The sequence below is a fragment of the Lotus japonicus genome, chromosome 1 (genome assembly GCF_012489685.1).
Source record: "Lotus japonicus ecotype B-129 chromosome 1, LjGifu_v1.2".
In the NCBI taxonomy this organism is placed as follows: domain Eukaryota; kingdom Viridiplantae; phylum Streptophyta; class Magnoliopsida; order Fabales; family Fabaceae; genus Lotus; species Lotus japonicus.
The window spans coordinates 24,620,199-24,634,434 of NC_080041.1; the positions used below are offsets into that span (position 1 = coordinate 24,620,199).

Sequence of the window (14,236 nt, forward strand, 5' to 3'; positions counted from 1 at the left end):
AGACTAAGAGAGTGAATCTTAGTGTGAGCTAAGTCAGTGTAATTGTTAGTCACTTGTAGGTTTCAAGTGCAGTTGTAACTCTTACCTGATTAGTGGATTGCCTTCATTCTAAGAAGGAAGAAATCACCTTAACGGGTGGACTGGAGTAGCTTGAGTGATTTATCAAGTGAACCAGGATAAAATCCTTGTGTGCTTTTCTATCTCTTATCTTTAGCACTTAAATTCTCGAAAGATTTGTCAAAATCTTTAAGGTGGAAGTTTTATACTGAAAACGTTATTCAAACCCCCCCTTTCTACCGTTTTTCATACCTTCAATTGGAAGGGAAGGAGTCAGCAACATTGATTGGGAATGATACAGGGGTATAGACAGAGGAAGAATCTGTATCAGTGGTTTTGGCAACAAGACGTTCTGAAGCTCTGGGGACAGAGTGATCAGACGTTCTGGGTTCAGGTTCTGTTTGGTTAAGAACTGGTTGTTCAGGAATGATGGGTTCAGAAGTTAAGGGGTTGTATTGGATGGTAATGGGAGAGGTTGGTGTATCTTGTCTAGAAGGTTGGTTCTGAAGCATGTTCCAGAGAGGTGCTTCATTTGGAGAAGGTTGGAATAATGAAGACCTTGGTGAGTGGGGTGGAGAAGTGGCTTGTGCAGCTGGTTGGGACATAGGAATAGGAGTGAGTGGGTTTGAGGATCGTTTGAGCATAGCAGAGATGGGGAGTGCATCATATGAATTCAAATCAGCATCAGAATGAACAACAGACTTACTTGATGATTGTTCTGAAGACCTAGTCACTCTGGAAGGAGTTCCAATCCTTCTGATCACTTGAGCAGCTGGCTCCACCCGGGTAGGCTTCACCACGATTCTGACTTGCTTCTTCTTCTTTGGTGGAGGGGGACCACCATCATTATCACCATCATCGCCATCATCACCATCATCTGGCTTGGTGGTTTCATCATGTTTCCTCTTTGGCTGGTCAGCCTTCTTCCTCTTCGTCAGAGGGACATCAGATTCCTCAGAGGATTCTTCTAAGACCATCTTCCTCTGAACTTTCCTCTTGGGAGGAGAGTCAAACTCTGGAGCCGGAGGCAATCTTCTGAAGAATTCATCTAAATCAATTTCAAGGCCTTGAGCCCTTAGGTCTTCAACATAGCACCTAATAGCTTCTGGGTTGTCTGCCTGTGTCCACAGAGGATAGTCGTTCAGAGGCACCCTTCTCTGTCTGATTTCAGCAGATGTATCTTCATGAGCTGGGGCAATTTTCTTCTTGACCAGACCCATCTTCTTCAAGGAATTTGCAGTGAAGATATCACTAACGATGGTGGTCAGATCCTCTGTGCATCCAGCCTTGATCATATCTTCGAAAAATTTGCTCTCAATGAAAAGATCTGATAGCAGTCTCCCAAAGGAAATATACTTGATTGCAGACTTGAGGGAGGCAGTTGTCCTTGACTTCCTGATACATTCCTTCAGGTAAGAGAACAAGAAGAACGGGAGGCAGATCTTCTTCTTGTCTTGGATGAAGAATAACATCGCCTTCTGACAGAAGTTGATGTAGTCTGGGGAACTGCCCTTTGGTCTCTGATTGATGCAGTGCAGCAGAATCTTGTGCCAGATTCTGAGCTTGGGATGAAGATCCACCACTTTGTAGTCAGTCTTGCCCGGTTTGTATGTGGTGTACAGAGCCTTATTAGTTTCATCCTTGGTTTTGGGTTTCAGCTTCGATTCTGTCAGTTGAAAACGATACCCATTTGCAATTTCTGCACCCAGCAGATTCACAATCGACTTCTCAGTGATGATGATTCTCCTTCCGGCAATGTGGGAAACCACCTGAGTGTCGTCGCAATCGGCATGCTTCCAGAATTCCTTGACCAATTTGTCATAGATTGGTCCTCTGAGCCTGTTGAAGTATTCTTCTCAACCTTGAGCTTGAACTTCAGGACGCAAGTCATACCCATTTGCAGCAAGATTGTCGAGGTCGAATCGCCATTCTGCAAGTACTTGAAGTTCATCAGGAGCATACACGCAGTGAACGACACAGTCCCGTTCTGCGATAGGGATCATCTGCTCTTGAGCTTGACCTTGATTTCTCTGAATCTCAGGACCTGCCTGTCCTGTAGCTTGACCAACTACCATGTGAGGGAACCTGGTTGCATCCGTAGCTTCAGTTCTTGTTTGTCTCACCATTTTTAGAGCGGTTGAAGGTTTTGGGTAGAAGATGAAGATGATGAATAGAGAGAGAGAGAGATCGTGGGTAAGAGGTTTAGAAAAACTGAAGAGAGAGAGAGTAAAACCGAGAGTGTAGGAGATCGTGTGTGTATAGTGGGTTTTGACAAATAACCGTTGTTGATTCAAAAAGCAAATTAAAATCAACGGTTAAAAATTAAAGACATCATAGTAACAGTAAATACACGTATCACACACAGGAGAGAAACACATCTACACTCATTATGACAGACTGTCACACGGGCACAAGGAACTATGCATCAGAGATACTGACACACGTGTTACTGTCTCAGCTTCAGAGTCAGCACCAATGGGTACATACACTCTGATGGAGTTACCTTCTGGACTAGACATCTTCTGATCAAGAAGTATCATAGTCAGAGGTTCTGATCCATCTTCACTCTGGACAAAAGTTCATATTCAGATTTTTCAGAATAAAAATAAATCTATCCTCTGCTAAGGGCTTTGTAAAGATATTTGCCCATTGATGGTCAATATCAACAAACTTCAGAAGAAGTACGCCCTTCTGTACATAATCTCTAATAAAGTGATACTTTACCTCAATGTGCTTTGCTCTTGAATGTAAGATAGGATTCTTACTCAATGATATTGCAACAGTGTTATCACAGTAGATTGGGATATTGCTCTCAAGGATTTGATAATCCTCCAGCTGATGTTTCATCCAGAGCATCTGAGTGCTGCATATTGCTGCTGAGATATATTCTGCCTCTGCAGTGGATAGTGCAATGGTTGATTGCCTCTTGCTTGCCCATGAGACTAGATTACTTCCTAGAAAATGACAATTTCCAGAAGTACTTTTTCTCTCTGTTCTATCTCCAGCATAATAAGCATCACAATAACCTGAAAGCTTATACTCTGATGTTTTCTTATACATCAAGCCAAGGTTAGTGGTGCCTTTCAGATACCTTAGGATCCTCTTAACAGCAGTTAAGTGGGTTTCCCTTGGATCTGATTGGAAACGAGCACATAAGTGAACACTAAACAAAATATCTGGCCTAGATGCAGTTAAGTATAGAAGTGAACCTATCATGCCACGATAGAGCTTCTGACAAACTTTACCACTTGCATCTTATTTCTCCAGAATGCATGTAGGATGCATTGGAGTCTTGGCCACTGTAGATTCCAGCATATTGAACTTCTTCAGAAGTTCTTTAGTGTATTTGCTCTGATGGATATATGTTCCTTCTGGTGTTTGATCAACTTGTATTCCCAGAAAGTACTTAAGTTCTCCCATCATACTCGTCTCAAATTCAGCCTGCATCATCTCAGAAAATTCTTTGCATAGAGATTGATTAGCAGAACCAAATATAATATCATCAACATAGATTTGCACAATTAAGATATCATCTTTATAAGTTTTGCAAAAGAGAGTTGTATCTACTTTACCCCTTACAAACTCATTCTCCAGAAGGAATGAGCTGAGTCTCTCATACCATGCTCTGGGAGCTTGCTTCAGACCATAGAGTGATTTCTTCAATTTGAACACATGGTCTGGTTTCTTCTCATCTTCAAAACCTGGGGGTTGATGAACATAGACTTCCTCTGAAATATAACCATTTAGGAAGGCACTCTTCACGTCCATCTGATGTAGAACTATGTTGTGATTTACTGAGAAAGAGATCAACAGTCTGATTGCCTCCAGTCTTGCTACTGGAGCAAATGTTTCAGTGTAGTCTATTCCTTCCTGCTGGCTGTAGCCTTGAGCAACTAGCCTTGCCTTGTTTCTGACTACATCTCCTTTCTCATTCAATTTGTTTCTGAACACCCATTTTGTTCCAATTACATGGACACTCTCAGGCTTCTTCACTAAGCTCCAAACATCGTTCTTGGAGAATTGATTCAATTCTTCTTCCATGGCCAGAATCCAATCCTTGTCCTAAAGAGCTTCATCTATGGACTTGGGTTCAATTAAGGACACCAATCCTTTCAGACTGAGCAGAGTCTCTTCAGAGGGTCTGAAGGCTGATCTGGTTCTGACTGGTTCATCTTTGTTGCCCAGAATCAATTCCTTAGGATGAGCTGCAATGATTCTGCTCTTCTTCAGAGTTTGTGAATCAGAGGGACCAGCTTCTTCTTCTGGTTCATCTTCCTCTGGCTCAGCTTCCTCTGGAGCTTTGCCTTTGTCAGAAACATTTATACTTAAATCTGCAAATTTCTCAACTAGCTTTGACTGGTCAGAGTCAAGCTTATCGTCAAATCTAACATGAATAGATTCTTCAATAGTTTTAGCATCAGTATTATAAAATCTAAAGCCTTTAGATCTCTCAGAGTAACCAAGTAATAGACATTTAGAAGACTTAGCATCAAATTTATGCAATCTATCCTTAGTATTAAGAACATAGCAAACACAACCAAAAGGATGAAAGTAAGAAATGTTGGGTTTTATGTTCTTCCACAATTCATAGGGAGTCTTATTCAGAATTGGTCTCACAGAGATTCTGTTCAGAATGTAACACGCTGTATTTACTGCTTCTGCCCAAAAGTTTCTTGGAGCATGGTTCTAGCCATCTCCTGAAGAGTTCTGTTCTTCCTCTCAACAACACCATTTTGTTGAGGAGTTCTGGGACAAGAGAAATCATGTGCAATTCCATAGGAATCAAACAGACTCTCAAACTTGTCATTCTCAAACTCTCCACCATGGTCACTTCTGACACGCACAATCCTACAAGCCTTCTCGTTTTGCACTTGGGCTATGAAGGTAGAGAACATAACATGAGACTCATCCTTGCGGGTTAGAAACTTTACCCATGTCCAGCGGCTATAGTCGTCAACAATGACCATCCCATATCTCTTGCCATCTATAGACTCAGTTTTCACTGGTCCAAAAAGGTCGATATGCAGAAGTTCCAACGGCCTTGAGGTTGATACAACATTCTTTGCCTTGAAAGGGACTTTTGTGAATTTTCCTTTCTAACATGCTTCACAAAGAGCGTCTGAAGCGAACTTCAGAGTGGGCAAGCCCCTGACAAGGTTTAGCTTGCTCAGTTGAGAAATCTTTCTCATACTGGCATGCCCTAACCGTCTATGCCATACCCATTGCTCTTCATTAACAGACAGAAAGCACTTCATGTAAGATCAAGTTTTGATCGAGTAGTACAACTCTATGTTTTGATGATTACAAGTTAACCTTTTGATATGAACAATTGTGGTACTCTAACGTGTTTTTCTGAGTGTGCTATTTACAGGCTCTGACCTCAACTCAATCTCTCACAAATCAGAAGCACTGTGTATAAAGGGTAACCCAAGCAACGCTTTCGCATTCACCATGTTCAGTATGAACAGTGGAAAAGCTTCAGAAGTTCTGAAGCTATACAAACTCTGATGTGGACTCAGTCGCTAGAAGCTCTGAAGATCCAGAAGTTCTGATAACCAAGAAACACTGAAGGTTCAGATGTTCTGATGGTGTAGAAGACTCTGAAGATCCAGAAGCTGAATAGTGGAAACTCTGAAGTCCAGAAGCAAGAAACTCTGAAGGCCATGTTCTTCCCTCTGAGTTCAGAATCAGGAGATACAATGGTCAGAGGATCTGTGCTTTCCCTCTGACTCTGATCAACCGGCTTCACAAGTTCCAATATGAAGTATTCCCCTGATCAGAAGTCTCCTAGGTTAAAAGGTCAAGTCGCTATCCAAGTACAAAAGCAAGTGTACCTTCCTGACGACCTACCTAACGTTCTCAGCCACAGCAGAAGCTGGATTTTCCAGAACTGCCCTCCAACGGTAGCATTTCCCATGCAACGCTCAACCCTAATCCCTGGAGTATATATAGAGGCTGAAGATTGAAAGAAGCGGTAGAGAAGTAACATATACGCGCAAGACATATTCAAAATATTCTAAGCTTTCTTTCATCTGAAATTCATTGAGTTTACTATTAGCTTTTTAGAAGCAAATCTCTTGTAAACATTTCTTTGATAAACAGTTTGTTTAGTTCCTTTAGGAGATCAAGGTTGATCGGATCCTAGAGAAGACTAAGAGAGTGAATCTTAGTGTGAGCTAAGTCAGTGTAATTGTTAGTCACTTGTAGGTTTCAAGTGCAGTTGTAACTCTTACCTGATTAGTGGATTGCCTTCATTCTAAGAAGGAAGAAATCACCTTAACGGGTGGACTGGAGTAGCTTGAGTGATTTATCAAGTGAACCAGGATAAAATCCTTGTGTGCTTCTCTATCTCTTATCTTTAGCACTTAAGTTCTCGAAAGATTTGTCAAAATCTTTAAGGTGGAAGTTTTGTACTGAAAACGTTATTCAAACCCCCCTTTCTACCGTTTTTCATACCTTCAATTGGTATCAGAGCGCAAGTTCTGATTACCACACCTAACAGTGTTCAGTGATCCGGGCCGGTGTGAAAAACAATGGCTGCCACCACCAGTGAAACTCAAAGAGATGGTTACAATGCAAAGCCTCCTATGTTCGACGGTCAAAGGTTCGAATATTGGAAAGATAGACTGGAAAGTTTCTTTCTGGGTTTCGATGCAGATCTCTGGGATATTATTGTGGATGGCTACGAGCGTCCAGTTGATGCAGATGGCAAGAAGATCCCAAGGTCAGAGATGACTGCAGATCAAAAGAAGCTGTACTCACAACATCACAAAGCAAGAGCAATTCTTCTAAGTGCTATTTCCTATGAAGAGTACCAGAAGATTACAGATCGTGAGTTTGCTAAAGGCATTTTTGAATCTCTGAAGATGTCTCATGAAGGAAACAAGAAAGTCAAAGAATCAAAGGCATTGTCTTTGATCCAAAAGTATGAATCCTTCATCATGGAGCCAAATGAGTCCATTGAAGAAATGTTCTCCAGATTTCAATTGCTTGTAGCTGGCATACGACCTCTCAACAAGAGCTACACAACAAAAGATCATGTCATAAGGGTCATCAGGTGTCTTCCTGAAAGTTGGATGCCTTTGGTGACTTCAATAGAGCTCACGAGAGACGTTGAGAATATGAGTTTAGAAGAACTCATCAGCATTTTGAAATGCCATGAGCTGAAGCGCTCAGAGATGCAAGATCTGAGGAAAAAGTCCATAGCCTTGAAATCCAAATCTGAAAAGGCTAAGGTTGAGAAGTCAAAGGCTCTTCAAGCTGAAGAAGAAGAATCTGAAGAAGCATCAGAAGATTCTGATGAAGATGAGCTGACTCTGATCTCCAAGAGACTCAACCGCATCTGGAAGCACAGGCAGAGCAAGTTCAAAGGCTCTGGAAAGGCAAAAGGAAAGTATGAGTCCTCAGGCCAGAAGAAGTCTTCAATCAAGGAAGTCACATGTTTTGAGTGCAAAGAATCTGGGCACTACAAAAGTGATTGTCCAAAGTTGAAGAAAGACAAGAAGCCAAAGAAGCACTTCAAGACCAAGAAGAGTCTGATGGTGACATTCGATGAATCAGAGTCAGAGGATGTTGACTCTGATGGTGAAGTCCAAGGACTCATGGCCATTGTCAAAGACAAAGGAGCAGAGTCAAAGGAAGCTGTTGACTCTGACTCAGAATCAGAACGAGATCCTAACTCAGACGATGAAAATGAGGTATTTGCTTCTTTCTCTACCTCTGAACTGAAACATGCTTTGTCTGATATCATGGATAAGTATAACTCTTTATTGTCTAAGCATAAAAAGTTGAAAAAGAACTTATCTGCTGTCTCCAAGACTCCTTCTGAACATGAGAAAATTATTTCTGATTTGAAAAATGAAAATCCTGCTTTGGTAAATTCTAACTCTGTGCTTAAGAACCAGATTGCTAAGTTAGAAGAAATTGTTGCCTGTGATGCCTCTGATTGTAGAAATGAATCTAAGTATGAAAAGTCTTTTCAAAGATTCCTAGCTAAAAGCGTGGATAGAAGCTTAATGGCTTCAATGATCTATGGCGTAAGCAGAAATGGAATGCATGGCATTGGCTATTCTAAACCAATTAGAAATGAGCCTTCTGTGTCTAAAGCTAAATCCTTGTATGAATGCTTTGTTCCCTCTGGTACCATATTTCCTGATCCTGTACCTGCTAAAGTTGCTAAACATCCTCTTAAAAAGGGATCTTTCTCTATGACTAAATATCATGCAAATATTCCTTTAAAATATTATGTTGAGACACCCAAGGTGATCAGAACCTCTGGGGTAACTAACAAAAGAGGACCCAGAAAGTGGGTACCTAAGGACAAGATTATCTATGTTGCAGATATCCTTGATAGTTCCACTGAAACACCAATCATGGTATCTGGACAGTGGATGCTCGCGTCACATGACGGGAGAAAAGCGTATGTTCCGAGAGCTGAAACTTAAGCCTGGAGGCGAAGTTGGCTTCGGAGGAAATGAAAAGGGTAAAATTGTTGGTACTGGTACTATTTGTGTAGATAGTAGCCCATGCATTGATAATGTTTTATTGGTAGACGGCTTAACACATAACTTATTGTCTATAAGTCAATTAGCTGACAAGGGTTATGATGTTATATTCAATCAAAAGTCCTGCCGGGCTGTAAGTCAGATCGATGGCTCTGTTCTATTTAACAGCAAGAGGAAGAACAACATCTATAAGATCAGATTATCTGAGTTGGAGGCTCAGAATGTGAAGTGCCTTCTGTCTGTTAATGAAGAGCAGTGGGTATGGCATAGACGGTTAGGGCATGCCAGTATGAGAAAGATTTCTCAGCTGAGCAAGCTAAACCTTGTCAGGGGCTTACCCAATCTGAAGTTCGCTTCAGACGCTCTTTGTGAAGCATGTCAGAAAGGCAAATTCACAAAAGTCCCTTTCAAGGCAAAGAATGTTGTCTCAACCTCAAGGCCGTTGGAACTTCTGCATATCGACCTTTTTGGACCAGTGAAAACTGAGTCTATAGGTGGCAAGAGATATGGGATGGTTATCGTTGATGACTATAGCCGCTGGACATAGGTAAAGTTTCTAACCCGCAAGGATGAGTCTCATGCTGTGTTCTCTACCTTCATTGCTCAAGTGCAAAACGAGAAGGCTTGTAGGATTGTGCGTGTCAGAAGTGACCATGGTGGAGAGTTTGAGAATGACAAGTTTGAGAGTCTGTTTGATTCCTATGGAATTGCACATGATTTCTCTTGTCCCAGAACTCCTCAACAAAATGGTGTTGTTGAGAGGAAGAACAGAACTCTTCAGGAGATGGCTAGAACCATGCTCTAGAAACTGGCATGGCTAAGCATTTTTGGGCAGAGGCAGTAAATACAGCATGCTACATTCAGAACAGAATCTCTGTGAGACCAATTCTGAATAAGACTCCTTATGAATTGTGGAAGAACATAAAACCCAACATTTCTTATTTTCATCCTTTTGGCTGTGTTTGTTATGTTCTCAATACTAAGGATAGATTGCATAAATTTGATGCTAAGTCTTCTAAGTGTCTATTACTTGGTTATTCTGATAGATCTAAAGGTTTTAGATTTTATAATACTGATGCTAAGACTATTGAAGAATCTATTCATGTTAGATTTGATGATAAGCTTGACTCTGACCAGTCAAAGCTAGTTGAAAGGTTTGCAGATTTAAGCATTAATGTTTCTGACAAAGGCAAAGCTCCAGAGGAAGTTGAGCCAGAGGAAGATGAACCAGAGGAAGAAGCTGGTCCCTCTAACTCACAAACTCTGAAGAAGAGCAGAATCACTGCAGCTCACCCTAAGGAATTGATTCTAGGCAACAAAGACGAACCAGTTAGAACCAGATCTGCCTTCAGACCCTCTGAAGAGACCTTGCTGAGTCTGAAAGGATTGGTGTCCTTAATTGAACCCAAGTCCATAGATGAAGCTCTTCAGGACAAGGATTGGATTCTGGCCATGGAAGAAGAATTGAATCAATTTTCCAAGAACGATGTTTGGAGCTTAGTGAAGAAGCCTGAGAGTGTCCATGTTATTGGAACGAAATGGGTATTCAGAAACAAGCTGAATGAGAAAGGAGATGTAGTCAGAAATAAGGCAAGGCTAGTTGCTCAAGGCTACAGCCAGCAGGAAGGAATAGACTACACTGAAACATTTGCTCCAGTAGCAAGACTGGAAGCAATCAGACTGTTGATCTCTTTCTCAGTAAATCACAACATAGTTCTACATCAGATGGACGTAAAGAGTGCCTTCCTAAATGGTTATATCTCAGAGGAAGTCTATGTTCATCAACCCCCAGGTTTTGAAGATGAAAAGAAACCAGACCATGTGTTCAAATTGAAGAAATCACTCTACGGTCTGAAGCAAGCTCCCAGAGCATGGTATGAGAGACTTAGCTCATTCCTTCTGGAGAATGAGTTTGTAAGGGGTAAAGTAGATACAACTCTTTTTTGCAAGACTTATAAAGATGATATCTTAATTGTGCAAATTTATGTTGATGATATTATATTTGGTTCTGCTAATCAATCTCTATGCAAAGAATTTTCTGAGATGATGCAGGCTGAATTTGAGATAAGTATGATGGGAGAATTAAAGTCCTTTCTGGGAATACAAGTTGATCAAACACCAGAAGGAACATATATCCATCAGAGCAAGTACACTAAAGAACTTCTGAAGAAGTTCAATATGCTGGAATCTACAGTGGCCAAGACTCCAATGCATCCAACATGCATTCTGGAGAAAGAAGATATAAGTGGTAAAGTATGTCAGAAGCTCTATCGTGGCATGATAGGTTCACTTCTATACTTAACTGCATCTAGGCCAGACATACTATTTAGTGTTCATTTATGTGCTCGATTCCAATCAGATCCAAGGGAAACCCACTTAACTGCTGTTAAGAGGATCCTAAGGTATCTGAAAGGCACCACTAACCTTGGCTTGATGTATAAGAAAACATCAGAGTATAAGCTTTCAGGTTATTGTGATGCAGATTATGCTGGAGATAGAACAGAGAGAAAAAGTACTTCCGGAAATTGTCAATTTCTGGGAAGCAATCTAGTCTCATGGGCAAGCAAGAGGCAATCAACCATTGCACTATCAACTGCAGAGGCAGAATATATCTCAGCAGCAATATGCAGCACTCAGATGCTCTGGATGAAACATCAGCTGGAGGATTATCAGATCCTTGAGAGCAATATCCCAATCTATTGTGATAACACTGCTGCAATCTCATTGAGTAAGAATCCTATCCTACATTCAAGGGCAAAGCACATTGAGGTAAAGTATCACTTTATTAGAGATTATGTACAGAAGGGCGTACTTCTTCTGAAGTTTGTTGATACTGACCATCAATGGGCAGATATCTTTACAAAGCCCTTAGCAGAGGATAGATTTAATTTTATTCTGAAAAATCTAAACATGGACTTTTGTCCAGAGTGAAGATGGATCAGAACCTCTGACTATGATACTTCTTGATCAGAAGATGTCTAGTCCAGAAGGTAACTCAATCAGAGTGTGTGTGCCCACTGGTACTGACTCTGAAGCTGAGACAACAACACGTGTGTCAGAATTTCTGATGCATAGTTCCTTGTGCCCGTGTGACAGTCTGTTATGATTGCGTGTAGATATGCTTATCTCCTGTGTGTGATTGTGTATTTTACTGTTACTATCTATCTTTAATTTTCAACCGTTGATCTTAAAGTGCTTTTTGAATCCAACTCATGATCAAGTTCAAGCTCAAGAACAGAGTGTTCCAATTGCAGAACGGGGCTGTGCCGTTCACTGTGTTTATCCTCCTGAGGAACTCCAAGTCCTGGCAGAATGGAGATTCAACCTCGACAACTTGGCTACAAATGGGTTTGATCTTCGTCCTGAAGTCCAAGCTCAAGGTTGGGGAAATTACTTCAACAGACTTCGAGGACCGGTGTATGATAGATTGGTAAAGGAATTCTGGAAGCACGCCGACTGCGATGATACTCAGGTGGTCTCTCACATTCTTGGAAGGAAGATCATCATCACTGAGAAGTCATTCGTGAATCTGCTAGGTGCAGAAACTGCTTATGGGTATCGGTTCCAACTGACGGAATCGAAGCTGAAACCCAGCACCAAGGACACAGTCAACCAGGCTCTGTACACCACCTTCAAACCGGGCAAGACGAGTTACAAGGTGATGGATCTTCATCCCAAACTAAGGATCTGGCACAAGATCCTGCTTCACTGCATAAACCAGAGACCGAAGGGCAGTTCTCCAGACTACATTAACTTCAACCAGAAGGTGATGTTGTTCTTCATCCAAAATCAGGAGAAGATCTGCCTTCCCTACTTCCTGTTCTCCTACTTGAAGGAATGCATCTGGAAGTCTCGCACCACTGCCTCCATCAAGTCTGCAATCAAATATATCCCTTTTGGGAGGCTGCTCTCAGACTTTCTCATTGAAAGCAACCTGGTGCAAGATCTAGTTAATGCCGGATGTGTAGAAGATCTAAGCACAATTGTCAGTGATGTCTTCACTGCAAATTCTCTGAAGAAGATGGGTTTGGTCCAGAAGAAGATTGCTCCTGCTCATGAAGACACATCTTCTGAGATCAGAGGTAGAAGGATGCCTCTGAATGACTACCCTCTGTGGACTCAGGCAGACCATCCTGACGCCATCAGATGCTATGTTGAAGACCTCAGGGCTCAAGGATTCGAAATTGACCTTGATGATTTCGTCAGCAGACTACCGCCAGCTCCAGAGTTTCCTTCTCCTCCCAAGAAGAAAGCTCAGAGGAAGATGGTTCTGGAAGAATCTTCTGAGGAATCTGATGTCCCTCTGGTCAAGAAGACAAAGAGAAAGCCTGATGATGGTGATGATAGTGACAATGAGGATGGTCCTCCAAAGAAGAAGAAGAAGAAGGTCAGAATCGTGGTGAAGCCTACTCGGGTGGAACCAGTTGCTGAAGTGGTCAGAAGGACTGAACCTCCTGCCAGAGTGACTCGATCATCAGCACATTCAAGTAAGCCTGCACTTGCTTCTGATGATGATTTGAATTTATTTGATGCACTCCCTATTTCTGCTATGCTCAAACACTCCTCCAATCCCCTCACTCCTATTCCTGAATCCCAGCCAGCCGCACAAACCACCACTCCACCACATTCCCCAAGATCTTCCTTCTTTCAACCTTCTCCTACTGAAGCACCTCTCTGGAATTTGCTTCAGAATCAACCCTCTAGGTCAGAAGAACCAACCTCTCTCCTCACCATTCCGTACGACCGATTACTTTCTGAACCAATCATCCATGAACAACCCGAGCCAAACCAAACAGAACCACAACCCAGAACGTCTGATCACTCTGCTCCCAGAGCATCAGCACGTCCTGCTGCTAGAACCACGGATACAGACTCTTCAACAGCCTTTACACCTGTATCCTTCTCAACCAATGTTGCTGATTCTTCTCCCTCCAATAACTCTGAATCCATTCGAAAATTCATGGAGGTTAGAAAAGAAAAGGTGTCTACCTTGGAAGAATATTACCTAACTTGTCCAAGCCCTAGGAGATATCCTGGCCCTAGACCTGAACGTCTAGTAGACCCAGATGAACCTATCTTGGCTAATCCTTTACAAGAGGCAGACCCCTTGGTTCAACAAGCTCACCATGTCCCTGACCAACAAGAGCCTATTCAACCAGAACCTGAACCCGAACATTCAGTGTCTAACCAATCCTCGGTTAGATCACCTCATCCTCTGGTTGAAACTTCAGACCCTCACCTTGGAACCTCTGAACCCAATGCTCCCATGATTAACATTGGTTCTCCACAAGGTGTCTCTGAAGCTCATAGCAGCAATCACCCAGCCTCTCCTGAAACCAACCTCTCCATAATTCCCTATACTCACCTTCAACCCACATCTCTCTCTGAGTGCATCAATATTTTCTATCATGAAGCCTCCTTGAGGCTCCGCAATGTGCACGGTCAGACTGACCTCAGTGAGAATGCTGAAAGTGTGGCTGATGAGTGGAACAATCTGAGCACTTGGCTAGTGGCTCAAGTTCCAATTATGATGCAGCTCCTGCATGCAGAGGGAAGTCAGAGCATTGAGGCTGCAAAGCAAAGGTTTGCTCGAAGGGTGGCTCTTCATGAACAAGAACAGAGAAATAAGCTTCTTGAAGCTATTGAAGAAGCCAAGAGAAAGAAAGACCAAGCAG

General features: G+C 42.0%; 1 pseudogene; it reads left to right on the top strand.

Moving 5' to 3' along the window:
- The first annotated feature begins 1,314 nt into the window (after positions 1-1,314).
- LOC130730682 (zeatin O-glucosyltransferase-like) overlaps positions 1,315-14,236 on the top strand; it is a 14,016-nt pseudogene continuing 1,094 nt past the window's right edge.